At 41.5% G+C, this 15,285-nt stretch overlaps 1 protein-coding gene across 2 annotated transcripts in view; it reads left to right on the plus strand.

The window, feature by feature from the left end:
* Positions 1-15,285, plus strand: part of LOC129830600 (myocardin-related transcription factor B-like) — a 48,787-nt gene that overhangs the window by 669 nt on the left and 32,833 nt on the right. For both annotated transcript variants that reach the window (XM_055893163.1, XM_055893170.1), the window contains exon 2: positions 14,360-14,446. The gene's annotated coding sequence lies outside the window, so the exon portion shown is untranslated. The remainder of the gene's footprint in view (positions 1-14,359; positions 14,447-15,285) is intronic.

Here is a 15,285-nt window from a genome sequence, read left to right on the forward strand (position 1 = left end):
TGTTAATGCAACTTGTTAATTTCATACCCCATCAGAACCCAAAATAAAAGCTTGTTTTACTCCAACATTTGTAAACAAAGAAAATGTAAACAAACATGGTTAAAACTATCATTTTGATATCATGGATGGTCAGTCCTTGAGTCCATAGTAATGTCTATGAATTTGAAAGAGGTTACATTTCTCCAGCCCGATCCCTTAGCTTTTTACCGAACTAGGGGTGGGGAACCTCTTTGTTGTTGTCAAATCAAATCAAGATGACGCCGATAGACATGGCAGCTCTTTTTCTAGCTCCTTAATGGTTCTACTGCTGATTGACGCCTTAAGATTAACTCTAAATGCTCTGTTAAAACTCTGGGAGTATATGCCGCTTAACACTGTCAACAAACACAACATATATTTGAAGTCTTTTCAGACTTCATTCGTTTTGAAATCCCACTCACCAAACAAACCCATGTAACCAGAAAGCGTCTCTCAAGGGAAAACAGTTTCTAGATTGAGCCAGATTGCTTTTTCAGCACCCTTCCACCACTGTGTGATGCACATGGATGTGACTGTGGATGTAGGGCCTGAGTAAATAATGTATCCATCTGTGCCAGCAGCACTGTGAGGGATGGAGGAAGGAAGGAAACGGTTGCAATCAGGAGGACTTAACTGTTTTTCAAAGTGGAGGCAGGAAGTCAATCAGCTCTGGGGATATGACAGCCAATGAATGCAGAGGAGAGAGAGCGAGAGGAGAGAGAGCGAGAGAGTGAGAGAGAACCGTTTTTGACAGAGGGGTGCTGTGTGTTCTGCATTTCATGTTGAATTTGAGAGAGATGGAAAACATGTATGTTACATGACTGTCTACATCATAAACTTCCTTTCATCATTTATTTAATCTCTGTTGCAACAGATGCAGATGTATACAGCGTAAATTGTCAAATCAATTACAAACTCTTGAAGGGCAGACCACCTGGAAAATGGCACACTCCTTTTTTTATTTGCTACTGTTTTCTGTCAATGTTGGTGTATCTGGCACGGTCCATTGAAATGGGCCCATTGCAACTAATGGAAGAAGCGTGTTTACATTACAGTTTTACGAGGGTCTACAAAAGGGCAACGTTGTATATTTAAAGTCTGTTTATTGAAGCAGCTAGCCTGGACAGCATCAATGTTCTCACACTCATTCAGTAGTTCATGTTGCAGTGTTTTTGCAGGGCTGGTGAGAAGTTCAGTTTGCATCGAGGGTCCAAAAAATAAGATAAAAATCAAATCAAATTGTGTTTGTCACGTGCACCGAATACAACAGGTGTAGTAGACCTTACAGTGAAATGCTTACGTACAAGCACTAACCAACAATACTTTAAGAAGTTTTAAGAAAAAAAGTGTTGGAGTATAGAAGTTCAAATAAAAGTAACAAATAATTCAACAGCAGCAGTAAAATAAAAATAGCGAGGCTATATACAGGGGGTACCGGTACAGAGTCAATGTAGGAAATTGAGGTAATATGTACATGTAGGTATAGTTAAAGTGACTATGCATAGATAATAAACAGAGATTAGCAGCAGCGTAAAAGAGTGGTCTGGGTAACCATTTGATTAGCTGTTCAGGAGTCTTATGGCTTGGGGGTAGAAGCTGTTAAAAAGCCTTTTGAACCTAGATTCGGTGCATTGATACCGCTTGCCGTGCAGGAGCAGGAGCAGAGAGAACAGTCTGTGGCTTGGGTGACTGGAGACTTTGACAATTCTTTTGGCCTTCTTCTGACACCGCCTGGTACAGTGGTTCTTCCTTTAAAAGTTTGAGCTTATGGCGCTACCGTTTGTGGTAGATGGTGGTAAATTGCGTCCTTCTGGCAACAATGGATGACACTTAAATAACGTGCCATAGAATTATGCAGCATCCTGCAAGCTGTGCTGCAGTACAACTTTTAAAGGAAGAACCACTGTATAGAGGTCCTGGATGGCAGGGAGCTCGACCCCAGTGATGTACTGGGCGATAGGCACTACCCTCTGTAGTGACTTGCGGTCGATGCCAAGCAGTTGCCATACCAAGCGGTGATGCAGTCAGTCAAGATGCTCTCGATAGTGCAGCTGTAGAACTTTTTGAGGATCTGAAGTCCCATGCCAAATATTTTCAGCCACCTGTCATTCCCTCTTCACAACTGTGTTGGTGTGTTTGGACCATGATAGATCTTTAGCGATGTGTTACACTGAGGAACTTAGAGCTTAGGACCTTAAACATTCCTAATATTGAGTTGCGCTCCCTTTTGTCGCCAGAACAGCCTCAATTTGTCAGGGCATGGACTCTACAAGGTGAGGAAAGCATTTCAAAGGGTTGCTGGCCCATATTGACTCCAATGTTTCCCACAGTTGTGTCAAGTTGGCTGAATGTCCTTTGGGTGGTGGACCATTCTTGATACACATGGGAAACTGTTGAGCATGTTGAGAAATTGAGAAATCCAGCAGGGTTGCAGTTCTTGACACACTCACACTCACACCTGGCAGCTACTATCATGCCCCGTTCAAAAGCACTTACAAATGTTGTCTTGCCCATTCATGCTCTGAATGGCACACATACACAATCCATGTCTCAATCGTCTCAAGGCTTAAAAATAATTATTTAACCTGTCTCCTCTAGAAGTCGACCGATTATGATTTTTCAACGCCGATACTGATACCGATTATTGGATGACCAAAAAAGCCGATACCGATTAATCGGCCGATTTTTAAAAATGTATTTGTAATAATGACAATTACAACAATACTGAATGAACACTTATTTTAACTTAATATAATACATCAATAAAATCAATTTAGCCTCAAATAAATAATGAAACATGTTCAATTTGGTTAAATAATGCAAAAACAAAGTGTTGGAGAAGAAAGTAAAATTGCAATATGTGCCATGTTGTAACGGGTTTCGTCCTCTTCGTCTGAGGAGGAGTAGCAAGGATCGGACCAATACGCAGCGTGGTAAGTGTCCATAATGATATATTTAATCAATCAAACAGAACACTGAACGAAATAACAAAAGTACAAAACAAACAACCCAAAACAGTCCCGTATGGTGAAAACACTAACACAGGATACAACCACCCACAAAACACAAATGAAAACAGGTTACCTAAATATTGCTCTCAATCAGCCTCTGATTGAGAACCATACTAGGCCAAACACATAGAAACAGACAACCTAGACATACAACATAGAATGCCCACCCACATCACACCCTGACCAAACAAAACATAGAAAAATACAAAGCAATCTATGGTCAGGGCGTGACACATGTAAGAAAGCTAACGTTTAAGTTCCTTGCTCAGAACATGAGAACATATGAAAGCTGGTGGTTCCTTTTAACATGAGTCTTCGATATTCCCAGGTAAGAAGTTTTAGGTTGTAGTTATTATAGGAATTATAGGACTATTTCTCTCTATACGATTTATATTTCATATACCTTTGACTATTGGATGTTCTTTTTTTTTTTTTTTTCTTTTTTTAAAATAATTTTTATCCCATTTTCTCCCCAATTTTTCGTGGTATCCAATCGCTAGTAATTACTACCTTGTCTCATCGCTACAACTCCCGTACGGGCTCGGGAGAGACGAAGGTCGAAAGCCATGCGTCCTCCGAAGCACAACCCAACCAGCCGTACTGCTTCTTTAACACAGCGCGCCTCCAACCCGGAAGCCAGCCGCACCAATGTGTCGGAGGAAACACCGTGTACCTGGCCCCCTTGGTTGGCGCGCACTGCGCCCGGCCCGCCACAGGAGTCGCTGGAGCGCGATGAGACAAGGATATCCCTACCGGCCAAACCCTCCCTACCCCGGACGACGCTATGCCAATTGTGCGTCGCCCCACGGACCTCCCGGTCGCGGCCGGCTGCGACAGAGCCTGGGCGCGAACCCAGAGACTCTGGTGGCGCAGTTAGCACTGCGATGCAGTGCCCTAGACCACTGCGCCACCCGGGAGGCCTGACTATTGGATGTTCTTATAGGCACTTTAGTATTGCCAGTGTAACAGTATAGCTTCCATCCCTCTCCTCACCGCTACCTGGGCTCGAACCAGGAACACATCGACAACAGCCACCCTCGAAGCAGCGTTACCCATGCAGAGCAATGGGAACAACTACTCCAAGTCTCAGAGCGAGTGACGTTTGAAACGCTATTAGCGCGCACCCCGCTAACTAGCTAGCCATTTCACATCGGTTACACCAGCCTAATCTCGGGAGTTGATAGGCTTGAAGTCATAAACAGTGCAATGCTTGAAGCACAACGAAGAGCTGCTGGAAAAACACACGAAAGTACTGTTTGAATGAATGCTTACGAGCCTGCTGCTGCCTACCATCGCTCAGTCAGACTGCTCTATCAAATCATAGACTTAATTATAACATAAAAGCACACAGAAATACGAGCCTTAGGTCATTAATATGGTCGAATCCGGAAACTATCATCTCAAAAACTAAACCTTTATTCTTTCAGTGAAATAAATACGGAACCGTTCTGTATTTTATCTAACGGGTGGCATCCATAAGTCTAAATATTCCTGTTACATTGCACAACCTTCAATGTTATGTCATAATTACGTAAAAATCTGGCAAATTAGTTCGCAATGAGCCAGGCGGCCCAAACTGTTGCAAGAGAAGTGACACAATTTCACCTGGTTAATATTGCCTGCTAACCTGGATTTCTTTTAGCTAAGTATGCAGGTTTAAAAATATATACTTCTGTGTATTGATTTTAAGAAAAACATTGATGTTTATGGTTAGGTACACGTTGGAGCAACGACAGTCCTTCTTCGCGAATGCGCACTGCATCGATTATATGCAACGCAGGACACGCTAGATAAACTAGTAATATCATCAACCATGTGTAGTTATAACAAGTGATTATGATTGATTGATTGTTTTTTTAAAGATAAGTTTAATGCTAGCTAGCAACTTACCTTGGCTTCTTACTGCATTCGCGTAACAGGCGGGCTCCTCGTGAGGCAGGTGGTTAGAGCGTTGGACTAGTTAACCGTGAGGTTGCAAGATGGAATCCCTGAGCTGACAAGGTAAAAATCTGTCGTTCTGCCCCTGAACAAGGCAGTTAAACCACCGTTCCTAGGCTGTCATTGAAAATAAGAATGTGTTCTTATTAACTGACTTGCCTAGTTAAATAAAGGTGTAAAAAAAAAAAAATAGATTGAAGTGAATCTTATTGAAGTGGACGTCAATAAGGGATCATAGCTTTAACCTGGATTCACCTGGTCAGTCTATGTCATGGAAAGAGCACGTGTTCTTAATGTTTTGTACACTCAGTGTCTATTTAGTTCATTTAGCAGGTGTTCTTATCACACCATAGTGCCATCAGACTTCTGATACCAATGCAGGGTAAAAGGAGGGGGCACAAAATGTGAATCGCAATTTTTTTTTCATTATAAAGAAAAGTTTCCCGTGTTATAAAAACAATTACAAAATACATTGGTGTAGTTCAGCCCAGTGTAATTCAAATGACCAAATACTTAATTGTGAATTTCAAATACATGTAACAGAAATACTGCCCATCTCTGGGTATTCATAGTGAGGCAGCACAGCGCAGGGAGAGGGCAGGCCAGACATGGTGGGTCCCTGGTGTTCTGGAGTGTGTATTTCTCAGCCCTACTGTGCTGTCTGTCCGTATTCAGGCAGGAGGACTGTTACACTGTTCTGACGCTGTTATTGTTAACATTTATTCCAATGAATAAATGTTATTCCTAATCGTTTCTGGGGAATTGTAAGTGTATACAGCACCTTGCTGGGCCCATGCGAACAGACTTGAATGTAATATGAATTCTACAAGAGTGACATGTTTTCTGTGTGAACTTGATTCAGATAGTCATGACAAGCATTTGTTCCTCATTTATATTTGGGTTGAGTGGATTGTCGGTTCCAGTGGATTTGTTTGAACAACATGTTCCCACCTCATGAAATACTACCCTCCAGTGGAATGATCCCAGTTGACATCATCCCGATTCCCTATGCAGTTAGAACTGATTCCCGGCATTACATTTCCATGGCACAGCATCAATTTCAGTAACATGAACAGCATGTCAATCTAAGGTCAGTGAGTGCTAGTGATGAGCAGGGAATCGGAAGCATTTCCCACTGAGTCAGCGGGATTGCAGGCTGGTGATTGTGTTACACAAAGGACACTTAGGGTCAGCAGCACTCTGTCCACTCACAAACACATTAAGGGCCCTGGTGATGGGTCTCTGCTCTTCATGGCCTCTTTGGGCTTCTAAGAAACAACTTTCTTTCAAGAGACAGATTTTCATTTTGTCCTCACTCCTAAAATGTTTTTACTCTAGCATCTTGTCTCCATTGCTACTTTTAAATATTTGAAATATATATATATATACATGTATATATACCCTATCTAAACAAAAGTAATTGGACACCCTTTCAAATTAGTGGATTCGGCTATTTCAACCACACCCATGCCTGACATGTGTATAAAATTGAGCACACCGCCATGCAATCTCCATAGACAAACATTGGCAGTAGGATGGCCTTACTGAAGAGCTCCGTGACTTTCAACGTGGCACGTCATAGGATGCCATCGTTCCAACAAGTCAGTTTGTGAAATTTCAGCCCTTCTAGAGCTGCCCCGGTCAACTGTAAGTGCTGTTATTGTGCAGTGGAATCGTCTAGGAGCAACAACGGCTCAGCCACGAAGTGGTAGGCCACACAAGCTCACAGAATGGGGCCGCCAAGTGCTGAAACGCGTACCGTATAAAAATCGTCTGCCAAGCTCCAAACTGCCTCTGGAAGAACTTGACTGGCCTGCACAGAGCCCTGACCTCAACCCCATCGAACACCTTTGGGATGAATTGGAACGACCGACTGCGAGCCAGGCCTAATCACCCAACATCAGTGCCCGACCTCACTATTGCTTTTGTGGCTGAATCGAAGTCCCCGCGGCAACGTTACAACATTTAGTGGAAAGCCTTCCCAGAGGAGTGGCTGTTATAGCAGCAACGGGACCAACTCCATATTAATGCCCATGATTTTGGAATGAGATGTTCGACAAGCAGGTGTCCACATACTTTTGGTCATGTAGTGTATATAGTTACAGCTTGAATTTAAAGTGTATTACATGTATGTTTTGTGTCATTGGCCTACAAACAATACCCCATAATGTCAAATTAGAATAATGTTTTTAGAAATGTTTACTAATTCATTAAAGATAAAAATCTGAAATGTCTTGAGTCAATAAATAATCAACCCCTTTGTTATGGCAAGCCGAAATAAGTTCAGGAGTACAAATGTGCTTAACAAGTCACATAATAAGTTGCATGGACTCACTCTGTGTGCAATAATAGTTTGGATTTTTGAATGACTACCTCATCTCTGTACCCCACACATACAATTATCTGTAAGGTCCCTGTCGAGCAATGCATTTCAAACACAGATTCAACCACATAGACCAAGGAAGTTTACCAATGCCTGACAAAGAAGGGCAACTATTGGTAGATGGGTAAAAAAATAAATCGACATTGAATATCTCTTTGAGCACGGTAAAGTTATTATTACACTTTGGATGGTGTATCAATACACCCAGTCACTATTCACCCAGAGGAAGGAAACCGTTCAGGGATTTCACCATGAGGCCAGTGGTGACTTTAAAACAGTTACAGAGTCTTTCAGCTAGGGGGCAGAATTTTTATGTTTGGAAAAATAACGTTCCCAAGGTAAACTGACTATTTCTCAGGTCCAGATGCTAGAATATGCATATAATTGACAGATTAGGATAGAAAACACTCTAAAGTTTCCAAAACTGTCAAAATATTGTCTGTGGGTATAACAGTAGTGATTTTGCAGGCGAAGGAAAATCCAACCCGGAAGTGTTTTTTATTTGGAAAAATGCCTGTTCCATTGCTTGCCCATCCTCCATTTAAAGGGGTATCAACCCGATTCCTTTTCCAATGGCTTCCTCAGGCTGTGACCAGGCTTTAGACATAGTTTTAAGCTTTTATTTTGAAAAATGAGCGAGATTTTTCAAAACGTGTCAGGAGTCCTTTGATTAGTTCCTACGCGCAAGAGATGTAGCTCGACATTTTTTTTCTCTGTAGTATTGAATAGGTTACCGTCCGGTTGAAATATTATCGATTATGTATGCTAAAAACAACCTGAGGATTGATTATAAAAAACGTTTGACAAGTTTCCACGAACATTACGGATACTTTTTGGAATCTTCGTCTGCCTTTCAGGACCGGAATGAGCCTGTGTTTTTCTGAACATAACGCGCAAACCAAATGGCGGTTTTTGGTTACAAAACAAATTTTTATCGAACAAAATAACATTTATTGTGTAACTGGGAGTCTCGTGAGTGCAAACATCCGAAGATTATCAAGGTAAGCGATTCATTTGATTGCTTTTCTGACTTTCGTGACCAAGCTAATTTGCGGCTAGCTGTTCTTACTGTTTTGTCTAGTGATTGATAAACTTACAAACGCTTGGATTGCTTTCGCTGTAAAGCATATTTTCAAAATCTGACACAATAGGTGGATTAACAACAAGCTAAGCTGTGTTTTGGTATATTTCACTTGTGATTTCATGATTATAAATATTTTTTGTATTTTTTTTTAATTTGGCGCTCTGCAATTCAGCGGTCGTTTACGAAAATGATCCCGCTAAAGGGATCCGTGCATTAAGAAGTTTTTTAATGGCTGTGATAGGAGAAAACTGAGGATGGATCAATAACATTGTAGTTACTCCACAATACTAAACTAATTGACAGAGTGAAAAGAAGGAAGCCTGTACAGAATAAAAATATTCCAAAACATTCATCCTGTTTGCAAAAACACACTAAAGTAATATGGCAAAAAAATGTGTCACGGAAATTACTTGAATGCAAAGCATTATGTTTGGGGAAAATACAACACAACACATCACTGAGTACCACTCTTCATATTTTCAAGCATGGTTGTGGTTGCATCATGTTATGGATATGCTTGTCATCGGCAATGCTTGTTTTTTATAAAAAGAAACAGAATAGAGCTAAGCACATGCAAAATCCTAGAGGAAAACCTGGTTCAGTCTGCTTTCAACAGACACTGGGAGACAAATTGACCTTTCAGTAGGACAATAACCTAAAACTCAAGGCCAAATATACACTGGAGTTGCTTAACAAAACGACATTGAATATTCCTGAGTGGCCTAGTTACAGTTTTGACTGAAATCGTCATTAAAATCTAGGGTAAGACTTGAAAATGGCTGTCTAGCAATGATCAACAAACAACTTGACAGAGTTTGAAGAATAACGGGCAAATATTGTACAATCCAAGTGTGCAAAATTACTTAGAGACTTACCCAGAAAGAATCACAGCTGTAATCACTGCCAAAGGGGATTCTAACATGTATTGACTCAGGGATGTGAATACTTACATACATTTGATAATTTTGTATTATATTTTCAATAAATTTGCAAAATTTTCTAAAAACATGTTTTCACTTTGTCATTATGGGTATTGTGTGTAGAGGATGAGAGAAAAAATATATATTTAATCCCATTTTAATTCAGGCTGTAACACAACAAAATGTGGAATAAGTATGAAATATGAATACTTTCTGAAGGCACTGTATATACTAGAATTTGAAATAGTAAAATATCAAGAGGTATAGGCTACATCTCTATTTGGTAATACTGGAGCACAGGTCATTGTGTTGTGTAGTATATCTGTGCCATTGCAGTAGTATCTGCCTCATTATTTTATCATAGGTTATTTTAGTTGGACTAAATGACGACCTCAAACTCTCCCAGTAACATTGTTTGAATGGAAACTTGCCATCTGGAAAGCAGAGCAGCACTCCCCAACTGTGATTGTAGACCAAAACAGATACTCCCTCCCTCCTCCCAGGCCCACGCCATGAGTCCCAGCATGCCAACGGCCAAGCGGAAGGCTATTTCTGTCTGCGGTCGGCCGGTCCAGCCGCCCCCTCCTCCACTGACCCAATGCTGAGTGCAGTGCCCGCTCCGCTTCCTGGGCCCTACAGGGGCTCGTCCAGGAGGGGAAGTGGGAGGGTCAGACACCATGTGTGAAGTTCTCAGTCATGGCCACTGGAGAATTTATTAGACTTATGGGAAAGTTACAGTGTTTGAAATGGGGGAATTTTGGGGTGGGGTGGGGGAAGGGTTAAGGATGAGGAAGTCCCCCTCCTCTTTCTGCAGTGCTGCAGTAGTCATTCTCACACAGTTTTCTTTTGTGCAGAGTGCTGTGAGACCCATATGGCCTGAGACACACATGGAAAAGGAGGCTTTTTTTCCTGGCTTTTTTTCCAGCAGCTTATTCTGGCGAGTACTATCAGCTATTTTTAGCCATACAGTTGACCTCCTCTGGCTAACCGGTGGTGAGTCAGTGAGTGTTTATTGAGGTTCAAGTTATAAATGTGTAATGTGGTAACATACCATTTTTTTCTCTATTCCACATACATTTGAGTTTTTTCCCATTCCTCACAATCCTCTTTCCAACACCACTGAGGATTTTTCATTTCAACTTCTTCTGTTCTAACTCCTGTTGTGCTGAACTGCTTTTAAGTCTTACTATTTCCTGATAGGACATCTTTTTTTTTTTCTCTCACCACTGTCTGTGTCTTCTCATGAATGATCCAGATAACAATCAGATCACAGGCTTTGGCTCCCATGTCTGTTATTTTCTTTCTACAGATGTGTCCCAACAAGTCTCAAATGAGTCTATGCACCGTGATCAGATTTGACATGGCTCAGCTACTTAGCATCAAACTGCATCTACACCAACCACGAGGACAAACACAATAGACCATGGATCCATGAGGACACTTTTAACCCCCAGGATAGGGTGGAATTCTTACTACGATGACACTCAATGCTTAGTCATGTGCACTATGTGGCTCACTTCCTGCTCTAGGTGGTGACACGGTACATCCCAATTCAGTGGACTGCAAGTGAACTCGGGCGAGGCAGGCTTTGAGCTGTCGCCTCGGCCACAACAGAGGTGGCCTCATGCTCACTAGGGGTTTAACCTTGTGGTACACAAGGAACCTATGAAATAGATATGCTGTCAGTTCAAAGGGACACATATTTAGTGTTGGCATCATGTGTATTTTGAAGAATATGCAGGGGACAAGTATTGATTTCTACACTATTGTGAAACCAATCCACTGCCAGTAGGCCTTGTGGGTTACACAGAATCATCCCCCTGCTGAGATAGCGGAGTTGTTAATTGTGTCAGGAAGAGGACAGCTTTTGAGTCATACAGGCAGCCCACTGTCTGGACATGTTTACACCCTCATCTGCCTCTTGGTCGTAATTTACTGAGGCAAACTCATCTGCCTCAGGCATCTATGGGAAGAGAAATATTGTCATGTGCCCGTACGTAATGTCATAACTAGGCTTCAAATTACTCAGTGGGACGGACACGCACCCTGGGTATGCTGATTACAGGACCATAAATTAACTAAAGCTCATAGTTCAGGATTATTGCACTTTCATGAAACCAAATTATCTTGATTAAAAGGGCAATTTAGTTTAAGAATAAACGTAATCTGTGTGACTTAGTTGGTAGAGCATGGCGCTTGTATTGCCAGAGTTGTGGTTTTGATTCCTGGAGCCACCCATACGTAAAAAGTATGCACACAGGACTGTGTAGGCCGTCATTATAAACAAGAATTTGTTCTTAACTGACTTGCCTAGTTAAATAAAAATTAAATAAAGACTCCTTTCATAAACCCCACTTCTCCTTATATGGTTCCTTTAGAAACCCCCACCTCTCCTTATATGGTTCCTTTAAAAAAAAAAAAAAATCTCCTTATATGGTACCTTTTAAAACCCCCACTTCTCCTTATATGGTACCTTTTGAAACCTCCACTTCTTCTTATCCTTTCTAAATGCCCACTCTTTTCGAAACCCCCACTTTTCCTGACATGCACTGCATTGAGAGATGACATATCAGTAGTGGCGTGTATTCATGGATGCCAAGGGAAGCTTTGGCTTCCCTCAAAAAATGACCAATACTTATTTTTTCAGAAATTATATTTTTTATCTTTTGTCTCTCTGTGTTTCATAATTTTCCTTCAATTCGCGAGAGGCTGAATGTATCTCACAGGAGAAAGCATCTGAGCGAGCAAACAGCGCCCCTCTGTCTCTCTACGTGTAGGCCATCTATCTGATGCTGTCTGGTCCAAACGAGTATGACATTGTTGCCGCCATAGCATTGAAGGCATGGGAAGCCAGCGAGCATTTGGCCTCCTTTGATAAAAAAAAAGTATAAAAAATGTGCCAATCAGCGTTGAGCTAAACTGAGCAAGCTTCACTGTGAATGGTCCTGGCACACCAAAAAAAAAGTGTCAAGGGAAGCCAGCTTGGATTTTGGCGTCACTCCTATCAAATCCCATTGAGAGCATACGTCATTGACAGAAAAACTTGAATTGTTCTATCTCGTTGTGTTGTTGTCCTCTGGTGGCTAGCTAGCTAGCTAAAATTGTCCCCTTCCTAAATTAGCCATGGATTGAGATAGAGATTTGGACTTGTGGTTTTACTTAATTCTCCTTAATGGCATATGATTATAATGGCAATTCTGATCCAACCATTAATTCATACATTGTTGTGCCCCTGGGCTGAGAGGATGGAAGTTCAATATGTACTGTGGCTAGATGTAGAAGGCTAATATTAACTAGCTAACGTTGCCCATGAATGGAAGTGAGGGTAGCAAGCAAGCATTTTAACCAGGTAGCCTAGGACAACAAAAAATAAAGGTGTGTAGTGTATGACAGAGTGATAGTTTGGTCAACATGAAAGAGAGTAGGATGGCATTGGTGTTTCTCTTAGTAGGGTGAGTCAACATGTTTTTCTACTTGCACGAACGTGCATACACACACACGCACACAGAAATCAGAACCATGGACAGCCACATCATATTTAGCTTATATTGATTGGACTAAATAAGTTTTGGTATCTTTTAGTTGTCACTGTATTAGATTAAGTAGAGGTGATTTAATGATCAAATCAAACTTTATTTGTCACATGCGCCGAATACAACAAGTGTAGACATTACCATGAAATGCTTACTTACAAGCCCTTAACCAACAGTACAGATAATATTTACCAAGTAGACTAAAATAAAAAGTTCTAATAAAAAGTAACACAATAAGAATAACAATAACGAGGCTATATACAGGGGGTACCGGTACCGAGTCAGTGTGCAGGGGTACAGACTAGTTGAGGTAATCTGTACATGTAGGTGGGGGTGAAGTGACTAACAAACAAACAGCGAGTAACAGCAGTGTACAAAAGGGAGTGGGGGGTCAATGTAAATTATCCGGTGACGGTTTATGAATTGTTCAGCAGTCTTATGGCTTGGAGGTAGAAGCTGTTGAGGAGCCTTTTGGTCCTAGACTTGGCGCTCCGGTACCGCTTGCCATGCGGTAGCAGAGAAAACAGTCTATAACTTGGGTGACTGGAGTCTCTGACAATTTTATGGGCTTTCCTCTGACACCGCCTATTATATAGGTCCCGGACGGCAGGTTGGCCCTAGTGAGTGATGTACTGGGCCGTTCTCGCTACCTTCTGTAGCGCCTTACGGTCAGATGCCGAGCAGTTGCCATACCAGGCGGTGATGCAACCGGTCAGGATGCTCTCGATGATGTTGAAATGTTGAAGTTGAAATGGTGCTGGAATAGTGGAGGCAGCTCCTGTTTTCTTTGTGACTTGCGGTAACTCTCCGTGGTTCTAAATCTATAGTTGTTTAGTGGTCCAAAAATGTCGGAAACATTAACTTGCTTGACCATGCTGTAGGTCATGTAACTGTCTGTTACATGCAATATGCTTTGTGGACTTCACTGGACAGAGGTAGCTATCTGGTTTTGTGGTAAAACAAAGGTGTGGTTGAATTTATTCGTCCACTGTGTTATTGTCTCTGCCTTTAGGCCTATATATCACGGTCCCAATGCGCAAATATGGCTTCCCCGGTGATTTTACCCACACACTGCTGCTGCATATCAGTAGGGGGCAGCATAGAGACCATGAGGGATGTCTGCTCTGGGAGATGAAGTCGCGATTGGACCCTATTGCTTCAGTGTGCCTGTTTTCCATATCTTAAGGCTGCCACTCCAGTGAAGAGCCACTGATCTATAAATACCTGTCCTGTTATTGTTTAGCCCCAACCAACACTGCACTCTGCTCACCAATTAGCGTCACCACGGCAACCCACTCCAATGAGATGCAAACGTTCAAGCTGAAAATCAAGTCTCAATCTGGTTTACATGTTAATCTATAATTTCCTTTTTAGAGAATATTTTTTCTCATTGGTGAAGTGATGGTAGTCTCATTTCAAAGTGACTGGGAAAGGGGACTCAATGCTAAAAATATATTTTCTTTGTGTTCCAGTTTGGAAGGCAGCGCCATGACCTATTGAGTTGTACAGCAACGCTGCCAGACAGTGTCCTCTCCTTGCTCCCTCTCGAACTGTCACAGGTAAACCCAGATAACACCTCAAGGTTGTCTCACCCAGTATAAATATTTTCCTCCTCTACCACTGTGCTGTAAATTATCAATGGGGGATTGAACATTTACTTTCAATTTACTTTAAAGTACTTATTATAATCCAATATGCGTTTATTTTAATTGATAATATACTTTCCTTAATGCCTTTTCAAGATCAAGTTAAACCCGAACATCAACATAGAGGTTGGGTTAGAAAGTAATATACTAAATTACCGAAATAGCAATGGTGACACATGGCTGACGTTTCCTTTCCTTTAGGGATCAGTCATTTTAAATAAAAAGAAAATAAAGGCACTGCCAGGGTTAGGAACAGAACATTCTTGAAAATGACATGTAATTGGCTTCCAACAACATCAGTGAGGAATTCGAAGTGACTCACTCCAGCTAATGCACTGCAGCGCCATCTACTGGTGCTCTGTGGGTTGTTCTATGAAGAAAATAATAGAAGAGAAATATCGAATAAAGAACTGTGGCTCACTTCAATTCTTACACTCAAATATTTGGCAGACTAAATACACAGTGGTGTGTATTTAATGATCAGGAGTGTTTATTGCCGTCTTTCTCACCATGTATTGACTGATTTTATGTCCAGGCATTGGGTTCAGTATCTCATTATCATCATTTGCAATAAATATAAATGTGACAGCGGCAATCCAGCTGAGGTACTTTACAGTGATCAGTGTGTCACTTTTGCCCATCCCTGTGTGCGTGCGTGGTCATGTGTGTGTGTGTGTGATCTGTTTGTGCGTGCATGTGTGTGTATGTGTATGTAAGTGTGTGTATGTAAGTGTGTGTGCATGCATCCATGT

Source organism: Salvelinus fontinalis, chromosome 2 (assembly GCF_029448725.1).
Source record: "Salvelinus fontinalis isolate EN_2023a chromosome 2, ASM2944872v1, whole genome shotgun sequence".
NCBI lineage: Eukaryota > Metazoa > Chordata > Actinopteri > Salmoniformes > Salmonidae > Salvelinus > Salvelinus fontinalis.